Consider the following 23557-nt stretch of genomic DNA (forward strand, 5'->3'; position numbering starts at 1 on the left):
GTGCATCCCTATGAGCGGGTGGGGATGAAGGGACGGTGGTGTCTGGTCTGAGAGAGCAGCTGACGTGTGTGTGTGGTGCGTAGATGTATATATTGTAATGGGGTTGAGTGTCCAGCGGGCCTTTGTACGGGTGCATGGGTGTGGGGATTGTAACAGGCTTATGGGTTTTCTTTTTGGTGTGTGACTAGGAGTGTAGATATATATAACTTTATATATATATAGATATATATTTTCACAAAAAAAAAATGGTTTGTAAAATACTTGAAGGGTTATTTTGGTTTACATCCTCTCTTAAAGGATTGACTTCAGCACAGATGAAATCATGGGGATTTCTCATCAGCAGTTTGTATATTTTTGTGTGCCGGTCCCAAGGAGACATGACATATTTATAAGTCCTGCATAAATGCTAAGCACTGGGGTTTTTTAAAAGAAGAGTTTTTACCACTTACACAACGTGTTTTGTCTGAAATGTTGTTGTGTGCTCACTTATGTATCATGACACTCAACTTGCCAGGACAAAGCTCCTCTCTGACAAATGGCACTTTCTCTCCTTTTGTTAAAATTGCAGGAGTTAATTTGAACAACTGCACTGCAAGACAGAGGAAGAGCTTCTTTCCTCACAGTATGTAAGGCCCAATGTATGGGTGGTTCAGTGGGTATACATTATAATAGAATTGCAAGCCAAGGTGCAACCTGGCTTTACTGAGCCAGAGAGGGAGTGGATATGGCCTGGCCCTGCGCTGCGCTGCGCTGCTCTGAAGTGAACTCGTGCTTCTTTTGACCTCAGCAGTGAGGACTGTGCATGGTGTGAGGTACCCAGACTGTTGCATCCTGCCATGGCCAGGTCAGAGCTGTTTCTTGGTGTAGATCAGTCTCTTAGATCCAGAATAGAGCCTTTCACCTGCGGTAAATAGAGACTGCGATGCACAAACACTTGCAGGCCATAAACACCACGGAAAAAGAGCTGTAGAGTGAAGTGGGGGTGGGGGTGGGGGTGGGGGGGAAGCCGGCTTTCTGATCAGGAACAGCTGCTTTGTTCCTGATCAGGCGGGACTTTTTCTCCGTAAGGTGACTGGTGGCACGGCCGGGAGACAGCGAGCACTGAGCAGATCAGTCCTTGGCAGGGCTCCTTCCCATCTCCACCCCTGCAGCTCTCTCCACCCAGCCACCAGGGATGCGTGCTCTGCCACCACCTCTCTGCGTGACCTTGGTCAAGTCCCATTACCCCGACCTAATTGCCAAATGGGCATAAAGGATCCCCCCCCCCGCGCTCAATTTGCCTAGGGATGAAGGGGTACAGAAGAAGGCTCTTCCTAGAGGCTCCCAGGCACAGACATTCTTTCTGCGCAGGCGCAACCCCCCCCTCCCTTGGAGCACGCGGAGAACTCCATTTCCCAGCAGGCACCGGGAGCAGGAGGAACGTCCCTGAGCTCGGAGTGGGCGGGGCGCGTGACGCCACGAGCCAGGCCCAGCTCCCGGCCGGCGGAGGGACGCAGGGGCGGGGCCGCATCAGGCGACGTGGAAAGATGGAGGCGGCCTGAGCGCGGGGGCGTGGAGGGCGCGCGCCGGGCACCCCAAACCTCTCACCCTCTCCCCGCCCGCGGGGCCAGGTGAGGCCACGCCCCTGCGGCCGGGGGGGGCCGGGGGGAGCGGCCGTTGGCGCCCCCCCGCGAGGGGGAGGGGCGCTGCGCAGGTGCCCAACGGCCGCTCCCCGCGCCCAGGAGGAGGAGGAGGAGCTCGGGCTGGGGCTGGGGCTGCCAGGTGGGGCGTCCCCAGCGCTGCAACTGGCCTTGGCCTTGGCCACCAGGGGAATGGCCCCTTGTCCTCACTGGGTGTCAAGCCGGCGGGTCGCGGTGTCAGGCCCCTGGGACCACGCGCCCACCTGCCCTCGTGGCGTCCTGACTTGGGGAAATGTGGAAATGCGCCTTCCTCGCGCCCACCCGGGGCTGCCATATTGGCTCAGCACTGCGAACGCGGAGAGCTCCCTGAGCCGGGATCAAACATGCTGCCCCGGCGGCGTTTTCTTTTAAAAGGAGCTGCCCCGAGGAAACCGAACCGCCAAGGAAGGGCGATCGCGGTGTCCGGGAGCGGCTACTGCTGCGCTCGCCCGCGCTGGTGGCAGGTTTTGGTTTGCTGGCAGGGTTTGCAGGCTGGTTACCGCAAGGCGCCAGGAGAATAGCTGCTCGGAAATATCCCCCGAGTCTCGCTGCAGTCTCCTCGTGGGCTGAGTCGAGAGCAGGATCTGTACGAGAGGCGTGTGTATTTATTCAGTGTCCCTCGAGACAGCTGTGTCTAATTGCAGTAGCGTGACCAGCAGTTTTTGAGTATTTGGCACAGCCAAGGCCCTTACTATGCTCTGTAATTACAAAACAAACGAGTAATTGTCACTTGCATTTCCTAGTGTCTGTCACTTACTAGTTTCTGTACCTAGTTGGTGTTCCTGATTCATGGGAGTGTAGAGGCCTGTTAAATTTCAAGACATCTTTTTTAATGAAGGATATCGTACTTTATATCTTATCTCGGACGGAAGTTCCTCAGGCCAAGAGCGAGCGTGTTTTCTTTCTCAGATTTACTTGCTGTGTCAAGTAGAGTGAGGTTTTGATGTGACTTCCCAGTTTCTTTTACTGCAAATAGGATGGGAAAACGTGCTAGATGTAAGCTGTGACACTAATCCCTTCAAGTATTTGCAGGTATAAGCAGGTTGTTCAATATTTCCTGGGCCAGTGCGTGTTTTAGGAACGGAGGGCTAGAAGAAACTTCCTGGGTCATCAAATCCAGTGCATTGCTTGAATAGGCAAAGGTGTAATGTAATTCCTTTTGTGAAGTTACCACCTTGTTCTAATACCAGTTAGGTTTCTTTCCCCCACCACTTCTCTTCAAGTATCTTAAAACCTTTGTTGTATTTTAGGTCTTGAGGAACTCTCTTTCTTCAACTTATTTCAAAATCGTGGTCGGTTGGAGTCGACTTGAGCAGAGACTTGAGGGTGCGCACTCCTTTTCGTCCAGAGGCTGCGCGCTGCTTCCAGTCAGTGTGGGGAGCACAGAAGCAGCCTTAGGTATGTGGAAACCGTTCTTGCAATCACTCAGTAATGCGTTAGTCTGTTTCCCTCTCTCCCCCCTGTAGATCTGGGGCTGGAAGTTGGAGAAACTTGCTGTCTCACCTTGATTTTGTTTTCCAAGGGTGGGGAGAAAAGCAAATATCTGTGGAAACTTTCGATTTAGTGCTGACATGTTTGACTGAGGCTGTTGGGCTAGTTAATGTGTTTTATTTACCCAGTAGTTGATGCTCAGCTTATCATGATTTAATGTAGTAGAGGAAATTGCTGAAGTTAAAATGCTTTGGTAGGCAAAATGAGCATCAATGCATGTGCTCTGGGGTGGAGGAGGGGTCGCTTTAATTAGAACAGCTCCAAGAGCTACTCTCATTAAAGCACCTTCAGCATCATGTGTATTCAGTGTCCTGCGCTTCAAAGTGGTGGTGGGGGCACTTGAGCTAAAGCTATTTTGGAGTGTGGGGACGCTGAATAGATGTCGCGGAGGCTTCTGGAGCGTGTTAATTAATACACTCCAGCAAAATTAAGCCTGCTAACTAGCATGTGTCACCGCAGACATCTGGCACGTTCGTAGGTGCCCACTAGTAGTAATTGTGCATAGCAGTAAAATCTTTACATATTTGCAAAATCTTTCCATGTTAATACGCTGATGAGCAAGAGAGAGGCTTGCAAATTAATTTTGAGGCATCAGGAAAGTTTTATATTTCTGTTTGGTTTAAATGGTATCCTTGCTATAATGTCTGATTTTTTTTATTTTTTTTTTCTCTTCAGATTCTTGATATTTAGTGACTGATAGTCTGTTACCAAAAAAGGCTGGCCAAAACAGATTGTGGTTATTTTTCAAAATGTTACTATTCAAAATAGGGAAATCTATTGCATCTTGCAGTAATTAAACTGCTAGGCAATTTATTTCCAGTTAGAGCAGGTGTTGGGAACGACTGATTCAGAAGACATAGATGAGGTATAATGCAAGGTAATTTAAGTGTAATGTAAATAAAAGCTCAAATTGGCCTACTTCTGTTTGTGACATACAGTTCTGCATTGGGTATGGATGTCTAGGTGTGCAGAGCAGTTGAATTAGTGATATCCCGCTCTTTTAGAGGCTGCATAACGTTCACTTGTGGCTCTAGCATAGACACCAAGATAATTGCATAACAGTTGCGCTACACCAAAAGGTTGTCAGTTTTCAAAAATGAAGGAACACCTAAGAATCTTTCCCATACTTAAAAGGCACTGTGAATGCTGTGGTTGAGATTTCCTTTGTAAAAAGGACATTGTGCCCATTAGTCAGGTTCTCTGCAAATTGAAATACGAATACTTATCTCTTTTGAATTAAAGGGCACCTGTTCCATGAAGAGTTTGCTGCTGACTGTATGTTTATCTGCAGAGATAGTTCATGGTTTGGCAGCACTAGCAATGTACCACACTGCCAATTTTAAGCTTAATTACAATTTAGATACTGATGAGTTATGTTATATAATTGACTTCTAGGTACATGTGTTTAGTAGATGTAGAAATAGATGGCCAAAATTGCTCTGGGATTTTTCTTCTGGTCATAACCAAATGCTCTGATGCTAAGGAATGTTTCTAACAATAATAATTCTAATAGATTTCAGATAAATGTATAGTGTTGTATGAAATGTATAGTTCATAGTGATGACTTTCTTAGCTACTGACTAGAAATATACAGTAAAGAGACGTTAACACTGGTGTGTGAGTGGGTGTATGGTATTTTAAAATGGTAAAGTCAGCCCTTGTTTTAGGATGGGTGTGTGTGTGTGTGTGTGTGTGTGTGTGTGTGTGTCCTTAGAATCCACATTTCCCTGTGTTTGTCCTCTAGAAGTTCCAGATTTGTTCTTTTTCTTTTAACACCTCCCATAATGTTCTTCAAACATAAGCCTCAGTGGTAAGAGCAAAAAATCTTTCAGATAAAAATCTATCAAATCCGAAGAGCAGACAAGTACCCAGATCTTCACTATTTGAGTGGTGACGCACACTCTTTGCAGGCTCTAATCTACTCCCCTTGTGATGGTTGGCATTCTGCCACTACTGTGTGGAGCAGGCTTATCGTGTTCATGCGCACATGTAAATGTATATGGACTTCCATCCAATGTCATCTCCTTCTACTGCACTGGAATGTTGTTTGACTAACTGAACTGTAATGGTCCTGGATAAGACTTCAGCAGTATTTTCTTGTTGGTTTTAACTGATTTGGTCCACAAGTGTGACACTTGGTTCAGATGAGAAATAATTCATGCCTTTTTCTTCTTAGTTTTCTAATACTAGGTATATTTCTAAAAGACATGCCATAATAGCTCAGCAAGAAGTTCATCTGCTTGATCGGTGGTTCTCAGCCTTTTTGGACTTGAGGCACCCTTCCATTACTTTTGTGAAGTGAGCAGTACCCCATTAAAAAAAAATAATGCTTACCACTTTGCAGGGAGGCCAGGCAGGAATGAGTCTGAGTCTATACATATCTGCTTATCTCTCCACATGTGACTTATTTTCTCACATCTCTTGGCACCCTTCAAAAGATCATGTGGTACACCCTGGCTAAAAATCACTGTGTGTGATGAAGTAGTTACTCAGTAAAATTATATGGCCTGCTAGGCTACCTGGTAATGCTCTCTTCTGGTATAAAAATCTATATGTTTGTGAACATTTTAAAACTTTCAGCCTGTCACAGGGCACCTTAGTGCCTGCTCCTAGAGAGGAGAAACTGCCAGGGAGAGAGCCCTGGCAGAGCCAATTGAGCACGGCTGCGAGTTGCCGGAGCAACTAAGGGGAGCCAGCTGCCTGTAGGGGGCAGGGCCTGGCCCTTATGAAGCCCAGGGCTGAAGCCAGGCTGGTAGTTCTCTGCCAGCAGCCTGGGAGGCAGGAGCTCTGGGAGTGAGGATGTGGAAAAGAGCCTAGCAGCAAGTACCATGGTCATATGGAGCAATGTTGTTATGGCCATAGGGCTTCGGGTTTGAGTTACAGCCAGACGGCTTGAGCTTGCATTTGTGTTACAGCCTAGAGGCTTGTGGTTTTGCTTTGACGTTGTGATATTACACCCGGAGGCTTGGGTGAGGCTGTAGGGGTTGGAGGAGGCCTCATAGAGGGCCCCACGCTGGTGTGGGGAGCCCTAGCGCCGGTGAGGGCGCATTATTTTCACAGTGCCGGTGAAGGCGCAGCTCGCACACCAGTGCTGGAGCGACTGGCGGCGAGGAGCGCGGCCAGTGGGTTGCAGGCACAACCGGTAGGTTGCAGACGGGGGACGTAGACCCTGGATCGCGTGCGGGGGGACATAAACCCCGGCCCCAGGGAAAGGGGAGGTTTTATTGAGAAGCCCCGTGGGGGCATGGCAAGCCCCAAAGAGGGGGAGCGCCATACCAAGCAGCCCTAGAGTGGGCGATAGTGAGGAGCCCTAGAGGGGCATAGCGAGCCTGGCCGCAGGCTAGTGCGGCAACACCCCTCGGACCGAGGCAGGGCGCTGCGGTTGCCCCCGAGAAGACAGGGAGTAGCAGCGCGGTGAGCTGGGGTCAGAGAGGGTATCCGTGCGGTTGGCCAGGGAAGGGCCGGGGCCCGCTAGAGAGTCCCTGAGTGGGACCGCACCGGCAGGGAAGTCCCAGAGTGGACAAGAGTCCCAGTGAGAGGCTGGGCACGAGAGAGAGCCCAGAGTGGGCTACACTATAGAGGAGGCCCGGGAAGCGGGCGTGCAGACTTAACAACGTCTATTACATCTGCGAGGCTTGGGGCGTGGTATTAGGGGCTGGTAGGAGCCACGCACAGCCCATAAGGCTGAGGTGCTTGAGTAGCACCCATCGTACGGGGCGACCCACGAGGGGTCCAGGAGCTTATGTGCCGGAGGAAACGCAAGGCAGCCTCCCTATTACATATTCCAGCAAGATGTGGCGGGCGAGAACGGAGGGTGCCCTCGGGCCGAAGTAGCGCGGTGAGAGGGCCTCAAGGAGATCACAGCCCTCCGAGAGGACCCCGCCGTGACACAGCCCTAAAGTATTGCTTAAGTAATGAATCACAGGGAACTGGAGGCAATGACAAATTGACAAACCTCCAATGCCCTTGGAATATGTAGTGGAATGTGCATTTCTTGTTAGTTGGAGACTTGTTTTTGCGAATGAGTCTGACTTCGAGCAATTCACTACTCTCTCCACCTGTCTAGTCTCTTTGAGATATAGGAATGCAGGTGAAGTTTACCCAAGTCAGTCCCTCATAAGGGAGTACCATCTCCCTTCTTACCAGAAGCAAGGTAGTGGTTTCCATTTTCTCACCACCAAAGGCTTTTTCAAGAGATGTAAAATAGTACAGTGCACATATAATTAATCTTTTCAGTAAGCCTTATCCTTTCCCTTCAGCTATAAAAATAAGCTATAAAATGTTATATTGTACACACGTCTCCCCTGCCATTCCTGCCCTCCCCCCCAAGAGGAGAGAGAAAACAAACCATGCATGACAGATGTTAATCATGTCATTTGAAGCGCTAGTGGAAGGTTCTCTGCTACCACAATAATAAGAACCTGCATAGAGTCAAATTTCTAATTGTAGTTTATCAAACTAATAGTATGTATTCGGTAGCATAGGCTGCTCTGAATACATTTGTTGTCCAAACCTCAAGTCCCGGTCTGTCTTTGTCAAGGGATGGAATGGGTTAGTCAGATGCTTCTACCTTGAGCAGGGAGCTGAACTAGATGACCGTGTGAGGTCCTTTCCAGCCCCACTTTCCTATGACCCTAACTGCTAGGAAGAGCACACACCAACCTGCTGCAGCTTCCTTAGCCTGACAAAGGGTTTTTGAACCCGAAAGCTTGCTTAATAACTGTTCTCCAACCATTTGGGTTGGTCTAATAAAAGATATCAAATTCACCCAAGGAACCTTGTCTGCCTAACTGCTATAATGTAACTCTTTGGATGGTAGAGTTACAAAGGAGCTTTTTTAGCTCACAGTACTTAGTGAGATCAAAGGCATCAGGATCCTTTCATTTCCCCCTTCTTTCACTCTTAGTGCCCTTCTTCCTCACCCTCCCTGCCCCTTGTGGGGAAAGGGTGGGAGATTTTTTTTGCTTTCAATGTCCATTGGACCCAGCTGTTTATTCGAGTTGAACAATTTAACTAAAACAAGTTGCCTGAGGTCATCAGTTTTAGTCATGTTGTGAACAAGACTGGAAGCATATATGAAACAAGCCGATCTCAGTTCAGTATTTAACAGCAGCAGGGTTTTCTGTATATTTCTTTATGATAACTTCCAGATGGTTCTCTTGTTTATCCTGCTGCCCTACTTATTCTGAAGAGTTTTTAAATATTTCCTGTTTTCTGAATATTGTTCATAATCACTTTTCTCATTTGGGGCTTCTCTGCTTCTTGCTCAGCACACACCTGTCAGTGTAGACTATAGTGTGTTACTAAGGTAGCATTGGGGAAATAGCTTAGTTTCTGCCTGCATAACTTAGTCACATATTAAACATGGGTTTAATTAGTTTGGCATCTATTTTCTGGATTTTTACATAATTTGGCAGAGTTAAGGTTAAACCAAGTATAATAGGAGGAAGGCTGCTTGAACAAATTGCTCCAGTAGAGATGCTACCAATACACATGTTGTGGCCTGCCTCTTTCCTGCTCAATTTTTTTGGCTTTCTACTACACAGACAGCACTCTTGTAGGAAGATTTTGAAAATTCTACTTCTCAGTAGTTCTTAGAAAATTTAGCTTTGCAAACAGCAGGAACTCGCTCTCAGAATAGCCAGTTCAAACCCAGACATAGTAGGGATTACAGAAACGTGGTGGGATTCATCCCACAACTGGGCAGTTAGCATTAGGGGCTATAGGCTCTACAGGTGGGATAGAGAAGGAAGGAAGGAAGGGAGGGGGTGTGGCACTTTGTCAAAGAGCAATACACATCCGCTGCCAGCAAAATGGGGTCGGAGGAGGGGCAAGCTGAAGTGCTCTGGGTCAAGATACAAGGGGGTCGTGGGGAGAGGGATTCAACAGTGGGGGTCTACTACAGACCCCCCAGCCAAGGGGAGGAGCTGGACTGGGAATTTTTGGGCCAGCTTGCAGAGGCACTTAAGGCAAGGGATGTAGTTGTCATGGGTGATCTAAATTACCTGGACATCTGCTGGGAGAAACAGTCAGCCAGGTCAGACCATTCCAGGAGGTTCCTGGCCGAGATACAGGACCTCCACTTAACCCAGGAGGTACACAGTCCCACCAGAGGAAATGCCCTGTTGGACCTGGTCTTGGCCACAGGCGATGATCTGGTAAGGGGGCTCCAGGTCCTTGACCACCTGGGTGACAGTGATCATCGCTTGCTGGAATTCATCATCCAGTGCAGGGTGACAAGGGCCTGCAGCAAGGCGGTAGCCGTAGACTTCAAGAGGGCCAGCTTCAACGAGTTGAGGAGATTGGTGAGAGAGGCGCTGGGGTTCTTGAGGGCAGGGGAACTCAGTGCCCAAGATGAGTGGTCGTTCCTTAAGAAGACGATACTCGAGGCCCAAGGGGTGACGATCCCAACAAGAAGCAAAGGGGGCAAGAGTGCCCAAAAGCCTCCCTGGCTCACCAAGGATGTCCGGGAATGCCTGGTTGCCAAAAAGGCAGCGTACACCTGGTGGAAGGGGGGTGGCTGTCTCCAAAGAAGGGTATACCTCCACTTCTCGGGCCTGTAGGGGGGCTGTTAGGAAAGCTGAGGCGGACATAGAGCTAGGACTAGCGTCCAAGATCAAAGATAATAAAAAGTCCTTTTTCAAATATATAGGGAGGATGAAGAAGGCGCCGGGAAATGTGGGGCCCCTGCAAGATACGCTGGGCAATCTGGTTGCGCCAGAGGAGAAAGCAGACCTCTTTAACAAATTCTTCACCTCCATTTTCTTGTGCAGGAACCGGGACTCCCCCACTGGGATTCAAGACAGACTATGGGAACGCCTCCAGACCTAAGGTTGAGGAGAACCGGTTTAGAGTGCTTCTGGAGGGGCTGGACATGTTCAAATCAGCATGTCCAGATGCTCTCCACCCCAGGGTGTTGAGGGAGCTAGCAGGGGTTATTGCAGGGCCCTCGGCACGGCTTTACGAGTGCTCGTGGTGCTCGGGCCAGGTGCCAGATGATTGGAAGATAGCCAGCGTGGTCCCCATCTTTAAAAAAGGGAGGAGGGAGGACCCGGGCAACTATAGGCCCGTCAGTCTTACCTCAGTCCTGGGGAAACTCTTTGAGAAGATCATCAAGGAGGACATCTGTGATGGGCTGGCATCGGGGATGATGCCCAAGGGCAACCAGCATGGTTTCATTAGGGGCAGGTCATGTCAGACCAACCTGATTGCCTTTTACGATCAGGTCACAAAAGCATTGGATGCAGATGTCGCCGTGGATGTAGTCTTTCTGGACTTCCGCAAGGCCTTTGACACTGTCTCCTACCCCATCCTCATCAAAAAACTAAGCAACTGTGGCATCAGTGCCTACACAGTCAGATGGATTGCAAATTGCCTGAAGGGTTGTACTGAGAGGGTGGTGGTGGATGGGTCATATTTGACCTGGGGGGGAAGTGGGCAGCGGAGTCCCCCAGGGCTCGGTCCTTGGGCCCCCACTCTTCAATTTCTTTATCAGTGATTTGGACGATGGCGTGACAAGCAACCTGTTCAAATTTGCTGATGATACCAAAATCTGGGGTGAGGTGGGCACGTTAGCAGGGAGGGAAAGACTGCAGAAAGACCTGGATAGGTTGCAGGGGTGGGCTAACAAAAACAGGATGCATTTCAATACTGACAAGTGCAGGGTGCTGCACTTGGGCAGTAGTAACCAGCAGCACATTTATAAGATGGGAAACTCCCTTCTTGAGAGCACGGAGGCAGAAAGGGATCTTGGAGTCATCATTGACTCCAAGATGAACATGGGCCGACAATGCAAGGTCACGGTCGGCAGGGCTAACCAGACCCTATCGTGCATCCACAAGTGCATCTCAAGTAGGTCCAAGGAGGTGATCCTCCCTCTCTACGTGAACTAGTCAGGCCACAGCTGGAGTACTGTGTCCAGTTCTGGGCACCCCACTTCAAGAGGGATGTGGACAGCATTGAGAGGGTCCAGAGGAGGGCCACCCACATGATCCAGCAACAGCAGGGCAGACCCTTCAAGGAGAGGCTATGGGACCTAAACCTGTTCAGCCTTCACAAGAGAAGGCTGAGGGGGGACCTGGTGACCGTCTATAAACTCACTAGGGGGGACCAGAAGGGTTTGGGGGAGACCTTGTTTCCCCTAGCGCCCCCTGGGATAACAAAGAATAACGGCCACAAGTTGTTGAAGAGTAGGGTTAGATTAGACATCTGTAGGAACTACTTCACAGTAAGGGCGGCTAGGATCTGGAACCAACTTCCAAAGGAAGTGGTGCTGTCTTCTACCCTGGGGGTCTTTAAGAAGCGGCTTGGTGCCTACCTGACTGGGGTCATTTGAGCCCAGTTTTCCTCCTGCCCAGGCAGGGGGTTGGACTTGAAGATCTACAAGGTCCCTTCCAACCCTACTTCTATGATTCTATGGGGAGTGAGCTGAGTTCTTCAGAATTCCATTCAAATCTAGTCCCAGACCTGAAATAATTGTGAAATTGAGATCATCTCTGCAGACTTAGGCTTTTTGACTGTCTTGCTGTACTTAACCTGAGGCTGAATCGATTCAGCCTTTGCAGGTTAGTCTAAACTGCAGAGATTAATCTGAGAAACAACTGGAAAGACATTCACTTTTGATTCAGGAAATGCAGCCATATACCTGCAGTGGCTTAGGCCAGAAGCTGGGGGGCACTAGAGCACAGCTCTCTGGCATGTAGCCAGCATGGGCTGTGGGTTTACTTCCTCTTCCTGGTGTCCCTGAGGTCTTTGGGATTTGTAGTCCAGAATCACACCAGAAGGATTCTGCAGGGTTGTTTATCATTTCTTCTTCCTGCTTCTAGGAGCCTCTGGGGTTTGTAGTCCACAGTCTCAGCCAGCAGTAAGTTTTTAATGGGGCAGGGCAGCTCTGTACTGGGGTGGGGGGTAGGAGAAGGGAATTTTAACCCTCTTCCCTGGCCCCAGACCCCAGATGGGGTTGGCCTGGTGGGGCAGCCCCTGCCTTTCTCTTGGACCCCCCTCCCCCCCCCCCCAACCCTTCTCTCCTGGAGCAGACAGCCAAGCCCAGGGCTGGAAAGCATGCTGTGGTACTGGAGGACTCTGGTTTAACTTGAACCAGGAAGGGGCCTGGGACAGAAGTTCCATAAGCCGGCTTGACCCAAATCAGTTAAGTCTGACACTACCTTCAACCAAGTTTATCTTAAACCAGTTTCAGCCATTTTGAAACCTGTTTATGCGCACTGAACTTCTGTTCTGTTACAGGTTTAAACCAGTTTTTGAGGACTTAACTTGGTTTATGTGTAACTTCTGTCTGTAGCCCAAGAGACTGCATCAGTTTTTTAGATGGTGCTCTTATCCTGTGCTTCCTTCTTTTGGACTAAAGCTAGCAAAGTTAGTCATTTTCACTGCTGTTCAGGACCTTCTGAGTAGCTATGCATCTAGCATGGATCATGTTATTGCCACTTACTGCTTGGTTTACACCCTGCCAGAAGAGGCCAATGCTAGAGAATTTATTGGGGAGGAGGCAAGGTGTATCCATCAGGCCACTGTTGTATTTTGATATAGGTTGCTCATAAAGACCCCCTTCTACTGTTCAGCCTATGGGGATTTATCTGATTTCTGTGTAAAAAGAGTGATCTAAATGTAAGATGAAATAAAAGTTATTTTAACTCAACCAAGGCAGCACCAAGAGGTAGCTGAGTTACTAGTTTGATAGGTCCTTTCTTATATGTTGTAACTCCAACCGTCTTGCTTGCATCTCTTCCTTAAGATGCTGAGCTCTTCAGGATAAGAACCAATATCCAGTGAATGCTACCATAAACAAACCTTTAAATAAAATGTCTTCTGCAGTAGTGAAGGGGGCCCTGACCCAGGCAGCAGCTATGAAATTTGGGAGTAAGTGTGAAATGAAGGAGGGGTGGGGAAAGGGTGGACATGTGAGAACAGCTAGCCAGGTCTGAGAGATGATGACCTAAATAGGGTACATGGATTAGTCCTCTCTTAGGGATCCTGGTACCTAGGATGGGCAGGGGACTTAAACAAATACACTTTATACAACGACCATTTGTCTTTCCCAGAAGTCTTTCATATCTTCATCTCACTAAGATATGGTGGTGATTTTTCTTTTCTTTTCTTTTCTTTTAAGGCCTTGACAAGTACTACAAACACGATGAGGTGCTGGGGAGCACAGATATCAAGTAGGGGGGTAATGACTTACCAGGCAGCTGTCACTTACAGGGCAGCTTCCAGTTGCTGTCACGTTGTGCAGTTGTGATTGTGTGGTTGCGGCAGCAGCAGTTTCCCCCCCTGTTATCTGCATACAGGTTGGCATTCAGGGCCACTATTCTGGGTGCCCTGCCTTAGTTATACTGCTGTTATCTAGTACTTAAAGAGCAGGGGAGGAAAATTTCAAATCCTTACAGGGAAATAATAAAATGAGCAAAAACCATGGAGCTTTCTACATACTTGGCTAACCAACATATTTATTCTTAGTTTATTTTCATATGGGATGCACTTAGCCAGCTTTGACTTTTCAAGGGCTTATTTAGAAGTGACTATATCATATTAACATGGTGTTTATGGAGGCAAAGCGAAGGTAATAGTTTGAGTGCATTTTATGACCAGCCAGCAATAAGCCATGGTCGGAGTATTTTGATTTCTTAACACTTATATTTAAAAAACAAAGATTGTCCTGTCGCAACACTTGGCTAAAAATAACAATATTGTCTCCTATTTTTTAAACAGCAGGATTCAAATATTGCCTTTAGCTACAGTGTCTGATTGCAGAGTTGTTTGCCAGTGTACTGGTATCTATTCTGCACCTTCATCTTAGATACAGATAACTCTTTCACAATTTGACATCTTATATGGTGAAATTGGCAGTAAAAGAAACAATTGTTTTCAGCACACATTATTTTATCATTTAAACTCTAATCTAGATCAAGACAATATAGCCAACAAAATGATATGTGTTGATTGCAGTGAAAATGCGAACCACTGTAGTATAACACTAAAAGAATAAAGTTGATAGTTTTGCAGTAAAATCTAATTTTGAATAAATCAAAATATGATTAGTCAAAAATGCTTATGGTTAAATTTATACTGAAAATATTAATAAAGATCTGACAACAAAGTAAAAAGTCTTTGCTATATCTTAGATCTGCTAACGAGTGCAAATATTGAACTTCCCTATAACTGAAAGGTATACTTGATGTTAAGAAATGACATGAAAGTAATGTTTATCTCAAAAGTTGATCTATCAGTCCACTTAGATGTTTGCAAAGACTTGACATTGAATTGTTTTGTTCATCTCTTCAGTAGTCAAAATCAGATGATTCTAATACAGGACCAAAGATAGGAGAGATGGATAGTATTTAAATGCTAATTTAAGTGTAGAATTGGTCACAAACCAGTTTAAACATAGCAAAATGTATGCCTCTAAATTTGTACAAAACAGAGATGGATTTGCAAAAAGGTTTATGAAAGGTTATTCTTAAAACCTAGAATGCTGTGTTGACCCCAGAGATAAAAAAGTGAACTTCTTTACTTTATCCAGAGGTTTCCTTGCTCTAGCACAGTTGTCTCCGTACCTTCCTGACAAGATTAAGTTGTAGGTGTAAAAGAAACTCTTTTGTTTGGTACAAGGAGACTTCCAGCTCAAGAGGGTGTTGAGGTGCAAGCCAAGATCTAAGGGGCAGATTTTCTCAGGGAGCTCATGAAGCACAGGATTATCTTCTGCCAAAGCATTAGTTGCATAGGTGAAATAGGGATAATTCTCTGGAGGTCTGTTGATTTAATAGCAATGGAAGCAGAACCAGGAACAAGAAAATTGAGACAGTTCATGCAGAAGGAAGCAGTAGACTTTACAGAGTTACACCATTTCATTGCTTTTCTATTACAATGTTTCTGCTTGCCAGATAGATACGGTCTCCTCTGCATGAGCATACCAAACTCAGGACTGAAAAAAAACCTTTGCGTTTATCTGGCGCAGTGTTTCTCAACCTATTTGCCATAGTGGGCCACACTTGCAGCTCTCAATTTGCTATGTGGACCGTGCCCACACAATTTACTTCCATTTAAAAAAATGTTTTAAGGGGATATCACATGGGCCACAGCAGTGTGCTGATTGGGCCTCGTGTGGCCTATGGGCTGCGGGTTGAGAATCACTGATCTGGAGTATGCACTTGCCTGAGTTCAACGTACCTAATGCTTGCTAAGTACACAATGTTATGGTTTTAGCCCTGAAACTATTAGGAGGCCTTGAAAATGATGGAAACTAATTCGTTTCACAGTTATTAAAAGCCTTGAAAATGAGGGGCAATGTTGGTTTTGCAGCTGCTTAACTCCCATTATTTTCAAAGCCTCTAATTGCAGGGCTGAAATGGACTTTCAGATGCCTGGAACTAGTCAGTGCTGATACACCAGCCTGGCAGCACTGAGGACTTAATAAACATTGTTTACACCATGCTTCCCTTCATTTCAAGGCTTCTAATAGTAGCCCTTTGACAGTTGCTTTACTCTTTCTGTGCAGTTAATCAGACTACTATTAGATTATAAAGCAGACAGGGGGACAGAAAGATGCTGCATACTTAGGTTGGAGCAGTTTCAAATAAAGGGTTGAGGGGGATTGCAGCTGCTTGGAGCAGGCAGCAGCTGTGATGTTGTAACAGTTACTCAAGAGCTTGTGCATGTGTAAGCACATGTAGCAAAGCTGCTCTGGCTTGTTTCATCCAGAGTTCAAGTAGGAGCAGTTCGCTACATCTGTATCTCTTCCCAGTTTGTGCGCAAGAACATAATCAGTGCTGCTGTGCTGTCCAGATCAGCAGCTCCCACTCTCTCGCTCTAGATGGACATTTGTGCCCTTAAGTGGTTTAGGGTGGCATTTAACTGATGCTTCGTTATAGTTTGAGCCATAAACAACAAATTGAGACTGTCCTTGCATTTTGCAGTTAAGTGAATCATGTCCTTACTTGGTATTCATGAAGGTAGAGTACACTGTAGGTGTGCAGACTTGATTTGTGTTGATGCTGCTGGCTTGTGCTAGACAAACCTATGAAGGGCAGGGGATTGTAGTGGAGATTCCTGTTTTTTTTCCAGCCTTGCTAGTGATGCCAGAACTCATCTGAAGATGCACTGGGTACGGTGGTGCAGTGTACAAGTCTGCCATGTTCGGCAAGACCACATGTGACAGTCTGATTGAGGAGAATGCTGATCATGTTTTTGAAAAGGCAGTGGCATTGAGTGCTGGCTCTGGAGGATTTACTTTAGCAATGATGAGAGGCCATAGACCTTGGACTGTGAGTTCCATACTATTGATGGCAATTACTTTTGCTAGCTTGCTATGCCTGGGACTGAGCAGAAAGCAAATAGAACCCGTGTAGTTAGAGATAAACTGAAGACCTGAATTGCACAGTTTTGCTGCTGAAAGTCAAAGTGATCTTGTTAAAGTTTTACAGGGTCAGGATCCCATTCTTTTGAAAACTGCTCTCTGTCTTTTCAGTTTGAAATTTAGAGAGCTGGTGGCCTGTGTACTGTGCAGGTTACTCCAGTTAAATTGTTGCATGTTTGGCTGCAAATGCATTAATAAAGCTGTTACTGTTTTATTTTGTTTTTTGGTTTGCTTTTTTGCATGGAAATAAAGATTTTAATAAGCTATTGTAGAGATTCTGGTCCTAAAATCCAGAATAGAGGGAAATCAGCAGCTAAGACTTGTGGATAAGGAAATAGGTTACATATCTGTCTGGTGGGCTATACTGATCACCCAAGAAAAAATGTGGTCCCTGCCCCTGAAGAATTTGCAATCATAACTTTTAGATACGATGTGTTGTGCAAAGGACTAAGAAGGGACTGAGATGAAGAAATACAAGAGGTACAGAAGTTGTTTAGTTCAGGCTTGTACCTCTTTTGGTTCATTTTAAAATATCTTGTTAACTGTCTTATTTCCTGGGGGCCCGGAAGAAACAGTAAGAACCCTCCAGATCCACTTGTGTCAAAATGGCAGGAGCATTCCCTGTTTGTGGTTGGGGCTTGAAAAAAAAAAATGTGGTGAGTGGTGGCAGTAGATGGATGGAGCAGCGGGTACAGGTTGTATATGGAGGCAGTGGAAAAATAGTTTCTGGTCAATAAGAATTTTTTATTTTTCTTAAAATGTTGCTTTCATCCAAATTGGACTGAAACCAGAGCTTTCAAAATGTCAACATGTGCAGGTTCCTTGAACCTTGCAGCTGCAGCCTTACGAGTTTCACTGCCAAGAGGAGCAGTAACATTGACAAGATGTCATTTCATTGAGCAGCTGCAGGGAGCTCTCTGAATCTCTGGCAGCCCTGCCAAGCAGACTGCTTCAGAGCTGCAGACACCAGGGCTAAGTACAGACAGTCAAAAAGCCTGAGGCTGAATCGTTGATTCAAACTAGGCAGCTTCCTCTAAGCTGTGCCAGTTGAACCAATAACTAACTGAACTGACATTCAGTTTTTAATCAGAAAAGGCAAGGGGAGGCCTGTACTGACCCAGGCCAGTCGGCAGGGGTGCACATCTCCCAGCCTTTTGGCCATTGCTAGCCCAGCCAAGTGTCCCCAGTTCGTTGCTGCCCCCCCCACAGGGGGGTTGAGGAGCCCCTTGTCTGGGTGCTTGCCCAGCTTGGGGGAGCTTCCTCTCAGGAGGTTTCCCCAGCCCGGGTTCCCTAGCCCAGGCAGCCCTGAGGACCTGAGGGGGATTCCCACTCTCTCCCTTCCCAGCTGCTGATCGCTTTAGCTGCTGCCACAGGAGCAAGGGAGGAGTCCTCCCGGACAGGTGCCTGCCCCTGCAGCCCAGCATGGGGCACCATGGAGCCCCTGCCTTGGGGGGCTCCCCCCCACCCCAGCCCAGGGGAGCCCCAAGGAGCTGGGGGGAGTTCTTGCCCATCCCACCCCCTTGCCTTAGCTGCTGGAGTCTCAGGGAGAGGGCAAGGAGCAGAGCAAAATTCCTCTGCTCCCCTTGCATTAGTTCTGCCTCAGACTTATAGCAGCTAAGGCAAAACTGACTCTGGAGGAGCAGGAGAATTTCTCTCCATTCCCTGAAGCTGCCTGAAACTTGCAGGGGCTAAGGCAGGGTTTGGGAGGGGAAAAATTCCTTCAGCTCCCTGGGGCTGGGGGGCCTTGGGCTGGGGTGGGGGAAGCACCCCCCCCCCAAGGCAGGGGCTCCCCAGTGCCCCTGTGTTGGGCTGCAGGGGTGGGCATCTGGTTGGGAGGACTTTTTCTTCCTCTCTTCTGTGGCAGCTGCTGAAGCGATCAGCATTTGGAAAGGGGGAGGGGACAGGGCTGCCAGGGTCTGAAGACCCCCTACCACAGGGGCTTTTCCTCCCTCCACATGCTGTGTAGGCTGTGGCTAGGTGACCAGGGGATCTATTCCCCTGCCCCCTGTCCCTATGGGCTGACAGACACAGGTAGGAAGCAGGCTAAGAAGTGGAGGGGTGAAGCAGTCCCTGTTCCACAGGAGTAGGCAGCATTGCCCAGGGCTGCAAAGCATCCTGGGATGTTGGGGGACTGTGAGTTAACTTGAACCAGGATCTTGGACAGAAGTTCCGTAAATCGGGTTGACTTAAATCAGTTAAGTCTGATACTACATCCCACCAGGTTTATCTTAAACCAGTTTTGGTCATTTTGAAAGCGGTTTATATGCACTGAACTAATGTTATAGGTTTAAACTAGTTTCCGATCACTTAAACTGGTTTCTGTGTAACTTCCATCCCTAGTCCGGGAGTCAGTTGTAGGCCTTCCAGGGTCCAAGGCCCAGCTCCCTAGTTTGGGAATCAGGAAGTTCTAGTAACTGTGGCTCCAGTGGATTTTCCCAGCACTTCCAGGATCTCTCCTGTTGAGCTGGGAGCCCAACCATGGGTTACAGCCAGTGTTTTCAGGGATTTGGGTCTTACCAGCTCCTTGCAATTTTAGGTTCCCTACCCTGAGTCAGATCCCAGCACCACAGTCACTAGAGGCTCACCAGGCAGACTGTACCAGGGCTGGGGACCTGGATCTCCAAGGATCCTTTGCTCAGACCTACTAGATAAGTTGTCCCAGGGCTGGGGACCTTGGAACTGTATCTTGGGTTCTGTCAGAAGTGTAATCAATTGGAGATGCTTAGACTGAAACATGTGAGGCTGAAGGTACCAGCACTTTCTGGGCGTACTTCTATGTATGTAAAGAGTCTAGATTGACTGTCTAGGTAGGGACTGTTAAACTTTAAAAGCAAGAAGCTAGAATTTGATACACTTGACACCCTGAGACCAATTAACTTGTATTCTGATGTTATAGACTGGTACACACAACTGTTAGCCTGTCTAGCTGAAGTCAGTCAAACTAACCTGTTTATAGGATGAGGGCCTCATCTTAAACTGTGTAAAGTAAATACTTAACAGTCAAGCCCTCATCCTAATCTAGGCCTCTAGGTACTCCTGCAATATGAATAAGCAAAAAAGAATGAAAGACCTGGATAGAACTGGATGACTTAGGATCATAGAAAAGTAGGGCTGGAAGGGGCCTCACAAGGTCATCTAGTCCAACTCCAAGCTCAAGGCAGGATCGTCCCTGACTGAACAGTTCCAGCCAAGTGTCTGTCTAACTTCCTCTGTCCAGCAACGGAGAGTCCAGAAGTTCTCTATATGGTCTGTTTCAATGTTTGACCACTGCCATAGTCAAAAGTTCCCCCCCTCAAAAAGTTCTCCAATCTAAATTTCCCCTTTGGAAGCTTTGGGCCACTTCTCCCTATGGCCACACTGAAAAGGCCATTTCACTTGATTTGCAGTGACGCTCTTGTTAATACAACCCAGTATACTGTTGTTGTTTTTCTTGCAACAAAAGTACACTGTTGGTTCATATTAAGCTTTTGGTCTATTATAACCTCAGGTCCTTCTCTGCAGTACTGCAGCCTAGGCACTCATTCCCCAGTCTTTATTTATGCATGCAATAATTTGTCCTTGTTGAATCTCATCTGGTTGATTGCAGACCACTTTTTCCAGTCTTATCCAGGTCATCCTGGATTCTGACCCTGCCCTCCTGAGCAACTGTACCCAGTTGTCACCTGCAAATTTGCTAAGTGTGCACTCAATTCCACTGTCCAAATTATTAATTAAAATGTTGAACAATACCAGAGCCAGGACAGATCCCCAGAGAATCTCACTTGATACCTCCTCCCTACCAGATTTTGAGCTATTGAGCTCAAGGATCCAGCCAGTTATGTACCCCACTTTTAGTTAGGAGTCTGTTGAAATCATGGCAAAGCAATGGCTCCTTTAATCTTGCTCATTTCACTGCGCACCCCCTGTTCCTCTGATTGGTGGAGGGGCCCTGGCAGCCCTGCTGCTTGCTGCTGATTAGCCAGGAGGCAAAAACCGTGGCTTATTTAAAACTGTGTGGGGGTTTTTTTTCCTCCTGGCCAATCAGCAGCAAGTGGTGGGGATGCTGGGGCCCCTCCCCCAATCAGGAATTGGGGGGCACACAGTGAAACAAGCAAGTATATAAGGGGTGTGCACTAGGAACTGGGAGAACATCTGTTCACCAGGGCACCCCAAGGGAGACAGGGTCTAATGGTCACAAACTGCTGGAAGACCGTTTTAGGCTGGACATAAGGACAAATTTCTTTACCGTCCAAGTCTCCAGAGTCTGGAATAGACTCCCCCTAGAAGTGGTGCAAGCACCTTCTCTGGATACCTTTAAGACATGCTTGGATGCTTATCTTGCTGGGGTGATCTGACTCCAGCTGACTTCCTGCCCCTTGGGCAGGGGGCTGGATCCAGTGATCTTGCAAGGTTCCTTCCAGCTCTAATGTCTATGACATCTATGAAAGATTAAAGGAGCTGCTTCAGAGTGCACTTCCGCTGCAATTTCGGTAGGTCCCTGCTTATAGTTATTTCATATAGTCTGTATTTTCTTAGTTTGTTAATCAGACTGCCATGGGTGACAGTGTCAAAAACCTTGCTACATCCACTGCTTTCCCCCTGTCTACACAGTCTGCCACCAGGCAATCAGGTTGGTCAGACCATGTGAGTAAGATAGTGTGACAGTAAACCTAACTGTTTGAACACAACATCAAATGATCTGCTAGGCCTCCTGCTACTCAGGAAATTCGTTGCATTTTCAATGTGCCAGTAACTACATGGAGAGGTTTGCATTAGGGTTACATGATCATAAAACGGTCCTAGTAAGTGAAGAATTATTGCTCATTAACTTTTTAATGTCTGTATTAAGTGTGTTCCAGGACATACAGTTATCAGAAGCTAGGGACAGATGTTGCTTTTTTCCCCTGGATAACTTGCAACTGTGTTTATCCCAGAATTGACATGTACACACATCACCCTTCTAATCGGGGTTTAAGGAATGGCTGAAAGTAGTGCCACTTTTCTGCCATTGATTCAGTGGGATATTATTTGTGGGATAGCTGTACTTCGCAATAACCTGGGATAAACTGTTACTTCCTCTTATCTAGGAATTAAAAAAAAAAAAAAAGATTTATCTTAAAACAACAGGCACGGCAATCTGTATGATTGCACTCTGTCCCAGGATAAAATGGATTTGTCCCTGGATAAATGCAGTATCTGTTTGCAGCCAGACTGCATATATTCTCAGTGAATCAGCTGTGAAGTTTTACTGTCAGCTTAATTAGCACAGTATTGGCTGAATGTACAGTATTGCCAAAGTCAGGTTAGAGGTGCATTTTATAGACTAATTGAATCAGAGATGCATACGCTTTTGTGACTGTGGCAGAGCACAGTTGGGGTGCTTGCCACATGGCAGGGGCTGCAGTAGGCTGGGTCAAAGCCAGCAGAGAAGGCAGCCAGGTGAAGCCCCTGAATGTCATTCTAAGGGGGAAGGTATGTGGTGGAGCACCTTTGGGATATTCACCACTTGAGGGCTTTCACAGGCTCTGAGGGGAGCCTGCTTTGGAGGAGCAGCAGGGGAAACCTCCCCCAGGAACTATTTTAAGGGTCATGTAACATTGGGGGTAGTTGGGGCCAGGCACAGCTGCGGCCACCTGAGCCCTGTGGGGTGTAAGACCCCAAGGAATGAGAGTTGGGGTCAGGCATGGCTGCAGCCACCTGAGCCCACCAGGGAGGGAAGCTCCATGGCCCCAGTAAGGGGGCAGTGTGGAGCCCCAGTGAGGGGAGGCCAAGGGATGTCTTCAGATGCCTGAAGCTGCAGTTTGGGCCAGAGGCTGAGTAAGGGGGCTCAGTCCGAGAGAGAGGGGCGAGTCCTGACCTCGGTAAGCCCTCCACTGCTGGGAGGCCGAGTGGGTTGAAAGTAAGAGCTATAGTAGAGCACAATGACCTGCTGCTCCGGGGGGGAGTGAGAGTTCCTGTGAGATCCTGGAGCACCAGTCATGGTGTGGGTTAAGGACGAGTGGTGGCTAGGCACAGCTGCGGCCACCTGAGCCCTGTGGGGTGCAAAACCCCAAGGAGAGGTAGTTGGGGCCAGGCATGGCTACAGCCACCTGAGCCCAACGGGGGGGGAAACCCCATAGCCACAGTGAGGGGGCAGTGTGGAGCCCCAGTGAGGGGGCGGCCCCAGTGAGGGGGTAGTGTGGAGCCCCGGTGAGGGGGTGGAGACAAGGAGCCCCAGTGAGGGGAAAACCAGAGGGCTGGGAGCCCAGTATGTATGAGTGTATAGAGTTGCCCCAGGAAGGGGCCAGGGCAAGCTTAGGCTTGGTCAGGTAATTGGCTGGCCACTACCCTGGTGAGGATCGTGGGAGAGGCCAAAAAGACGGTATGTCTGCCACCCAAGGTATGAGCTGGCTAAAGCCTATAGCCTAAGGGGCCCGCTCCAAGAGGGAGCAAGGCAGTACAAGTTGTTGAGGCGTGAAAGAGACCCTGTGAGAGGGGGTGGAGTGCGAGAGGCCCTAGTGAGAGGAGGGCAGTATGAATGTGTGTGTGTCTGAGGCCTGACAACGAGGCCTAAGCTTGGTCTGGCTGTAGGCTGGGAGCATTGTGTCATCTGGATGCCATCTGTGAGGCTTGGGCTGTGGTGTAGGGGAGAAACGGAGCTGCAGATAGTGCCCCTGGCATCTGGGCAAGAATGCGTAGCCTCCTGCCTTAATTAACAACATAATTAATTAACAAAGTGTGACAGGTGAGACAGGTGGGTGACGTGCCCAAAGGCAGGTGGGGAAACTAGCACTGTGGCTGGTCTGGGACCCCCACTTTGCCACAGTGAGCAACAGCTTATTTGATGCTGTTCATGAAAGCTTTGCATCTCTGATTCTCAGTCTTTTATTGTCTACCTTGTCTTCTGCCTGAATTCAGGCTAATGTGCTGCCCTGTACTGCCTAAGTATCTCTTATTTGCTCATTTTTGCAGTCATCTTATCTATTTGGTTTGAAAGGAAAAAAATCAGGCATTTGATTCAGTCTGGCATCCTGCAAACTTCAAAAGTTAACAAAACATTTCTTATATGTAAGTGAACATC

The 23557-nt window shown here is 47.7% G+C and overlaps 1 protein-coding gene across 1 annotated transcript in view; it reads left to right on the top strand.

The window, feature by feature from the left end:
- The first annotated feature begins 1478 nt into the window (after nt 1–1478).
- The window catches only part of DYM (dymeclin), a 374678-nt gene continuing 352599 nt past the window's right edge, over nt 1479–23557 (top strand). The window contains exons 1-2 of the mRNA XM_006259049.4: nt 1479–1610; nt 2909–3056. The gene's annotated coding sequence lies outside the window, so the exon portion shown is untranslated. The remainder of the gene's footprint in view (nt 1611–2908; nt 3057–23557) is intronic.

This window comes from Alligator mississippiensis, chromosome 3 (assembly GCF_030867095.1).
Source record: "Alligator mississippiensis isolate rAllMis1 chromosome 3, rAllMis1, whole genome shotgun sequence".
NCBI lineage: Eukaryota > Metazoa > Chordata > Crocodylia > Alligatoridae > Alligator > Alligator mississippiensis.